This window comes from Bombina bombina, chromosome 5 (assembly GCF_027579735.1).
Source record: "Bombina bombina isolate aBomBom1 chromosome 5, aBomBom1.pri, whole genome shotgun sequence".
Lineage (NCBI taxonomy): Eukaryota > Metazoa > Chordata > Amphibia > Anura > Bombinatoridae > Bombina > Bombina bombina.
In genome coordinates this window covers 39,425,865-39,434,393 of record NC_069503.1, presented here as the reverse complement: position 1 = coordinate 39,434,393, position 8,529 = coordinate 39,425,865, and positions in this window count along the sequence as shown.

Sequence of the window (8,529 nt, the reverse complement as noted above, 5' to 3'; positions counted from 1 at the left end):
ATGAAAAAGACCCCCGTTAGGGAAATCATTGCATTCAATAGGTTCACATCCCTCCCTTCACATCCCTCTGACATTCACTGTACTCTGAGAGGAATTGGGCTTCAACAATGCTGAGAAGCGCATATCAACGTAGAAATCTTAGCACAAACTTACTTCACCACCTCCATAGGAGGCAAAGTTTGTAAAACTGAATTGTGGGTGTGGTAAGGGGTGTATTTATAGGCATTTTGAGGTTTGGGAAACTTTGCCCCTCCTGGTAGGATGGTATATCCCATACGTCACTAGCTCATGGACTCTAGCCAATTACATGAAAGAAATCAATATATAGAGGTAATTGTGTGACGTATTCGTCATTTTCACACTTTCATTATATGAGAATACTCCTTTGGAATCATTTCCACAAACCATTATGTTCACTTAATTTCTGTTGAGTCTAATTCCACTAATAAGTTCCATCATTTAAAAATCTTTAGATGAAAGCTGACTGCTAACTCAGTAAGAATACGTACACTCAGACATTTACTAGATATGAGAAGAATTATTGTGTGTGTGAGGGGGGTATGTAATTTAGACACTAACAATGATTAATAGTAGATCAGTTGTCCCATATATGAACTGTTTTTATAGTGTTGTGTATATAGAGACATATTTTGTCATATGCAATAATAGATCAGTTGTTTCATATATGAATTGTTTTTAGAAGTCATGGACATATAGAGACATATTTTTTTATATGCACGGTTTAATTACCTGTCACTGCATCTGGTTAGAGGGAATATATTATGAGAGGGCACCATTTTTATCATGGTTTTATGCTTAATAATTTTACACACTGTCAACATTAAAGGGACACTGAACCCAATTTTTTTTCCTTTCGTAATTCAGATAGAGCATGCAGTTTTAAACAACTTCCTAATTTACTCCAATTATCATTTTTTCTTTGTGCTATTGCTTTGTTTATTTGAAAAAGAAGGCACCTAAGCATTTTTTTTTTGTTTAGTAACATGGAAAGCACTTGTTTATTGGTGGGTGAATGTATCCACCAATCAGCAAGAACAACACAGTGTGTTCACCAAAAATGAGTCTGCATCACTTACATTCTTGCATTTCAAATAAAGATACCAAGAGAATGAAAATAATTTGTTAATAGGAGTAAATTAGAAAGTTGCTTAAAATTGCATGCTCTATCTGAATCACAATAAAAAAAAATATAGCTGCAAGCAGCAATAGAGGTGGCCAAGCGCATCGCCTTTGCAATGGCATACAAGCTGCTAAGTCACAATATATAAAAGCTTTAACATAAGCGTTTGCAAAGTAAACAAATTTTCTAAATATTCAAGTTAACCAATATGGCTGTCATAGCTTGTGACTAATTCCTTCAACATGAACAACTATGACTCTAGGTGACAATATAAGGTTGCATAGAAAATAGGTTTTCAAAATGTTTGCACAAAACAAAATGGCTGCCAGACCATATGATATACAGCCTTCATATTATGCACATTAGTTCTCAACATAGTAGTCAATAAACATGGTAAAAATAAAGCATTTTTGTGAAACGGTTTTTATTTTATTATTAATTTAAAAATATTGTTAAGCATTTTTGAACAATTCAAGATGGCTGCCAAACCACATGACATATTAACTTCACTTGAACAAATCTGAATGTTAGTCATAAGATAACTCTATAAACAAAATTTTAAGTTTGTCCCATAAGCGGTTTTGGTGAAGAAGATTTTTGTAGTTTTTAAAAACAGTGCATAGGAAACAAAATGGCTGCCAAGTTATGCAATGTAAGGCTTTCAAATTGCACATACTAATGCTCACTATAGACCTCTACAATTTTCAGAAGTTTCATGAAAATTTGCAAATGTTTTATTTCACGAAGGCGACTGTGCAGTGCGAATTTTAGCTGCAATATTGTCTTTGAGGATTATGACTATGTGTAATCATGTGTCTATTACACTGTAATATTGTTAAATATTGTAAAACTAATGCATACACTGCAAATTTACGCAATTGTCGATAAAAAGGTTAATGTCTCAGAGCAGCCATATTGATTCTAGAAAAATCGCAGTTTGAACAAACTTGGTAGAGGTCCTTGCAAGGAGTATATGTGCAAAATTGTGCTTTATTGCACTAAGCGGTTTAAGAGAAGAAGATGTTTAAAGATTCTCGCAAGATGGCTGCTACATCATGTGACCAAGACACTTCTGTTGAACAATGGCAAATCTAGGACATAGCAGCACTGAGCACAGCAAGTTTCAAAACTGTAACATAAGCAGTTCCAGAGCTGAAGAATTTTAAGAGTTTCTCAAAATTTGACGCAAAAACAAAATGGCTGCCTAACCATATGACCTATGAGTTCAATGTTGCATGAGATGTAGCATTGCAATAGGCTGTACCAGCATACCTGATTTCAAGAGTTTAAAATAAGTAATTTGTGTTTTGTGAGCAATTGAATCAAAAGAGGCAGTATTGAATTATAAATAATTACAATAAAAATAAAACTAATATTGCTGCCGCATCATGTGACTGATTCTCTTCTAATGAGCAATTATGAATCTAGGTCACCATATAAGATTATACAGCAAATTTCACAGTTCTAACATAAGCGGTTGCAGAGAAAATAGACTTTCTATATTTTCGCGTAAACCAAGATGGCTGCCTGATCATAGGATATACAGCCTCCATATTAAGCACAATAGTGCTCACCATAGATGTCAAGAAACATGGCAAAAATAAAGCATTTTTGTAAAACAGTTTTTGTTTTATTATTAATTTAAAAATATCGTTAAGCGTTTTTAAATAATTCAAAATGGCTGCCAAACCACATGACCTATCAACCTCTCTTGAACAAATCTGATTGTTAGTCATAAGATAACTCTGTAAGCAAAATTTCAAGTCAGAGAAGAAGATTTTTGTAGTTTTGCCAGTATATGATTTGTGTATAACTATATATTTTCTCTGCCTGTTACCTTTTACTGACACTGCCCGTCTCCTAAACCCCATCATAATTTTTACGACACCACCTCCTCCCCTGCATTCAGTTCTCTGTAACACTTTCTGTCTTTTTGGCCTGTGTTTTAAGATATAATCTGTAAATTCCATCAAATTGGTCCGTATTGCTTCAGACTTGAAAAAGGAAGACATTCTTCTGAAAGCTTGTCAGTTGTCACCTTATAAATGCTCAATGCAATACTCTTGTTATTTTATATACACACCCCGATTGTCATTGGCTCACCCCATCTGTTCAGTTAGAAACCAGTAGTGTGTAGTATCTTCTACCTAAATCATGAATGAAAAATGTTTGTGTTTCAGGTCCCTTTAATGATACGACACCAGCCGCTTATACTTCAGTGCATCACTAGGTACACTTAACACTACTCAGTAGGCGCTACACCTGGGTTAACTCAAGCAGATTACATATAAAATATATTATATATTGATTCAGGCAGTGACGGAAACTAAAAAGTACAGACCAGTGATTTCTGAATTGTATGGATCTAATTATTCCCTAGACCATGCACATGGGCTCTCACATGTGGATTTTCTATGTATTTCTCTTTTTTGGGATCATCTATGTGAAATTAGGGTGAATAACACATTTATTTGAATGCACATCTATAGGGTTTCTGTGCTGCTAGGGGAGCTCAGAATGTAAATCTGCAGGGAATGACAGCTCTAATCTTTGTGGTCACTGGAATTGAATTGTTCTTCATTCTCTTTGTATTTTTTGTTAAAAAGCAGGCTTGTCTCTCTTTATATGACAATTAAAAACATGGTGGGGGAGGGGCATATGAGGTGGGAGGGGCAGTACATGTAGGTAGGTGGAGCAAAAAAGGGGTGGGGGGACCTGTCACACTTTTTGCCCAGAGGCCCTGGTTGGTCTCAGTCTGCCCCTGTATAGACATTTATACAAACTAATGTTATTGTCATAAAGGGCTTTATCAGCTGTAAAACACAAAGACCTAAATTCCATTGATGTGGTAAATTGTGAAAACTAAGTGATAAAAACATTTATCGCCATTAACCCCTTAATGACAACTGACGTACCAGGTACGTCCTGCAAAAACTTGCAGTTAGTGACAATGGACGTACCTGGTACGTCAGTTGTCTTAGAGAGTGCTGGAAGCGATCGCAATCGCTTCCAGCAGCTCTCAGGGTATTGCAGTGATGCCTCGATATTGAGGCATCCTGCAATACCCTTTAGAAAGCATCCGATGCAGAGAGAGCCACTCTGTGGCCCTCTCTGCACCGGTAGCGATGCGGCCGTTCGTTGGTGGGTGGGAGCTTACAGGGAGGAGGGTGGGCGGCCCATCGCTACCCGGCATCCGGTTCCTTTAAGTGCATTGTGCACGCCGGATGCCGGGAGCGTGCGGGGGGGGCTGCGTGCACGCGCGCGCGCGTGCGTGTGTGCGCGCGCAGCAATCACTGGCACTGCCACCAATGAATTTTGGTAAGAGGGAGGGGGGCAGAATTTTTTAGATCAAAGGATCAGGATCTGGAACTGCCAGTACCCAAGATGATGGCAATTAGGTAGGTGGGGAGGGTTAGAGAGGTGTTTGGGGGGGATCAGGGAGGTTGGGGGTTAAGGCAGGGGTCCATCACAGCTGAATAATTAAAAAAAAAAAAAAAAAAAAACACCTTTTATTTTAGTACTGGCAGACTTTACACGTGTGGTGCGCAGCTGCATTTAGCGGCCTTCTAATTACCAAAAAGCAACGCCAAAGCCATATATGTCTGCTATTTCTGAACAAAGGGGATCCCAGAGAAGCATTTACAACCATTTGTGCCATAATTGCACAAACTGTTTGTAAATAATTTCAGTGAGAAACCTAAAGTTTGTGACAACATTTGTGAAAAAGTGAACAATTTTTTTTATTTGCTCGCATTTGGCAGTGAAATGGTGGCATGAAATATACCAAAATGGGCATAAATCAATACTTTGGGTTGTCTTCTAAAAAAAAATATATACATGTCAAGGGATATTCAGGGATTCCGGACAGATATCAGTGTTCCAATGTAACTAGCGCTAATTTTGAAAAAAAGTGGTTTGGAAATAGCAAAGTTCTACTTGTACTTATTGCCCTATAACTTGCAAAAAAAGCAAACAACATGTAACCATTGGGTATTTCTAAACTCAGGACAAAATTTAGAAACTATTTAGCATGGGTGTTTTTTGGTGATTGTAGATATGTAACAGATTTTGGAGGTCAAAGTTAGAAAAAGTGTGTTTTTTTCCATTTTTTCCTCATATTTTATATATTTTTTATATTAAATTATAAGATGTGATGAAAAAAATGGTATCTTTAGAAAGTCCATTTAATGGCGAGAAAAACGGTATATAATATGTGTGGGTACAGTAAACGAGTAAGAGGAAAATTACAGCTAAACACAAACACTGCAGAAATGTAAAAATAGCCATTGTCATTAAGGGTAAGAAAACTGAAAAATGGTCCGGTCATTAAGGGGTTAAAGGGACAGTCTAGTCCAAAAAAAACTTTCATGATTCAGATAGGGCATGTAATTTTAAACAATTTTCCAATTTACTTTTATCACTAATTTTTCTTTGTTCTCTTGGTATTCTTAGTTGAAAGCTTAACTTAGGTTCATATGCTAATTTCTTAGACCTTGAAGGCCACCTCTTAAGAATGCATTTTAACAGGTTTTTCACCACTAGAGGGTGTTAGTTCATGTTTTTCATATAGATAACACTGTGCTTGTGCACGTGAAGTTACCTGGTAGCCATCACTGATTGGCTAAACTACAAGTCTGTCAAAAGAACAAATAAAGGGGCAGTCTGCAGAGGCTTAGATACAAGATAATCACAGAGGTAAAAAATATATAAATATAACTGTGTTGGTTATGCAAAACTAGGGAATGGGTAAACAAGGGATTATCTATCTTTTAAAACAATAACAATTCTGGTGTAGACTGTCCCTTTAAAGTCTAGGGAGAATTTTTATGACACCAGCAGTTTCCAAACTTTACCACCACAATGAAAACACGGCCAAAGTATGATCTGTTGTAACCATATAGAAAAAGCACTTAAATCTGTGCTTAAAGGGACAGTCTACTCCAGAATTTTTATATATTAAAAAGGATAAATAATCCCTTTATTTACCATTCCCCAGTTTTGCATAACCAACCCTTTTATATTAATATACTTTTTACCTCTGTGATTACCTTGTATCTAAGCCACTGCAGACTGCCCCCCTATCTCAGATCTTTTGACAGACTTGTATTTTACCCAATCAGTGCTGACTCAAAATACTCCAAAGGAGTGAGCACGTTATCTAAATAGCACACATGAACTAGCAGTGTCGTGCTGTAAAAAGCTATAAAAATGCACTAATAGAGAAAAGATAAAGAAGCAAGAAATTAGCATATGAGCCTATCTAGGTTTAGCTTTCAACAAAGAATACCAAAAGAACAAAGCAGATTTGATGCTAAAAGTAAATTTAAAAGTTGCTAAAAATTGCATGTCCTATCTGAATCATAAATGTTTAATTTTAACTTTAACCCGTTAGCGACCAGACCATTTTTCAATTTTCTTACCGTTAGGGACCAGGGCTATTTTTACATTTCAGTGTTTGTGTTTAGCTGTAACTTTCCTCTTACTCATTTACTGTACCCACACATATTATAAACCCTTTTTCTCGTCATTAAATGGACTTTCTAAAGATACCATTATTTTCATCATATCTTATAATTTACTATAAAAAAATGATAAAATAATGAAAAAAATACCACTTTTTCTAACTTTGACCCCCCAAAATCTTACACATCTACAACCACCAAAACACACCCATGCTAAATAGTTTCTAAATGTTGTCCTGAGTTTAGAAATACCCAATGTTTACATGTTCTGTGCTTTTTTTGCAAGCTATAGGGCAATAAGTACAAGTAGCACTTTGCTATTTCCAAACCCTTTTTTTTTTTCAAAATTAGGGATAGTTACATTGGAACACAGATATCTGTCCGGAATCCCTGAATAACCCTTCACATGTATATATTTGTTTTTAGTAGACAACCCAAAGTATTGATCTAGGCCCATTTTGGTATATTTCATGACACAATTTCACCGCCAAATGTGATCAAATAAAAAAAATCATTAACTTTTTTACAAACTTTAGGATTTTCACTGAATTTATTTACAAACAGCTTGTGCAATTATGGCACAAATGGTTGTAAATGTTTCTTTGGGATCTCCTTTGTTCAGAAATAGCTGACATTTATGGCTTTGGCATTACTTTTTTGTAATTAGAAAGCCGCTAAATGTCACTGCTCACCACACTTGTATTATGCCCTGCAGTGAATGGTGCTAATTAGCTAGCTTGTAGGGGGCTTGTCGGGTTAATTTTAGCTTTAGTGTAGAGATCAGCCTCCCACCTGACACATCCCACTCCCTGATCCCTCCCTGACCCCTCTCACTGCTAACTTAAGTACTGGCAGAAAATCTACCAGTACTAAAATAAGGCATTTTTATTTATTTTTTATTTATCTGCAGTGTAGGATCCCCCTTAGCCGCTAACCTCCCTGACCCCCTCCCCATCAGCTCTCTAACCATCCCCCTCTACCTATATGTCGCCATCTTTGGTACTGACTGCTGTCTGCCAGTACCCAGTTTGCTGAAAATATATATTTTTACATATTAAAAAAAAAATCTGTAGTGTAGCTGCCCCCTAAATTCCCCCCACCCTCCCAGATCCCTTTCCCAACATTTATTCTCCCCCTCCATCCTTCTCATATATTATACTGAATGTAGATGGCGTGTGCTCCCGCACAATTGAACGCACTTGAGGGACACAGGATCCGGAACTGACTAGCGATGGGCCGCCGACCTGCCTACTTGCTATGGCTGCCACCCACCAATAATTGGCACCATCACTGGCTGATGCATAGAGGGCCATAGAGTGGCTCTCTTCATTGATGGGTAAAAAAGGGTATTGCAGTGATGCCTCAATATCAATGCATTACTGCAATACCCTGAGAGCCATCACAATTGCTTCGAGTGCTTGAAACCCCAGAGGATTTGCCAGGCCTTGGTTGTTAACAACAATTTTTAGGAGGACATGCCTGGCACGTCCTTGGTCGTTAGAGGGTTAAACTCTGAAAATTGTGGGTTTTCCAATTATTAGCATATTTTAAGTGCACACTACAGGCTTCATAAACCTGATCCTGCTACATATCTGCCCCTAGTAAGTCTGAGCAGGAGTGATAAGATCATGTTAAAGGGACAATCTACACCAGAATTTTTATTGTTTAAAAAGATAGATAATCCCTTTATTACCCATACTCTAGTTTAGCATAACTAACACAGTTATATAAATACACTTTTTACCTCAGTGATTATCCTGTATCTAAGCCTCTGCAAACTGCCCCCTTATTTCAGTTCTTTTGACAGACTTGCATTTTAGCCAATAAAAACTGGCTCACTGGAACTTCACGTGCATGAGCACAGTGTTATCTATATGACACACATGAACTAACACCCTCTAGTGGTGAAAAACCGTTAAAATGCCC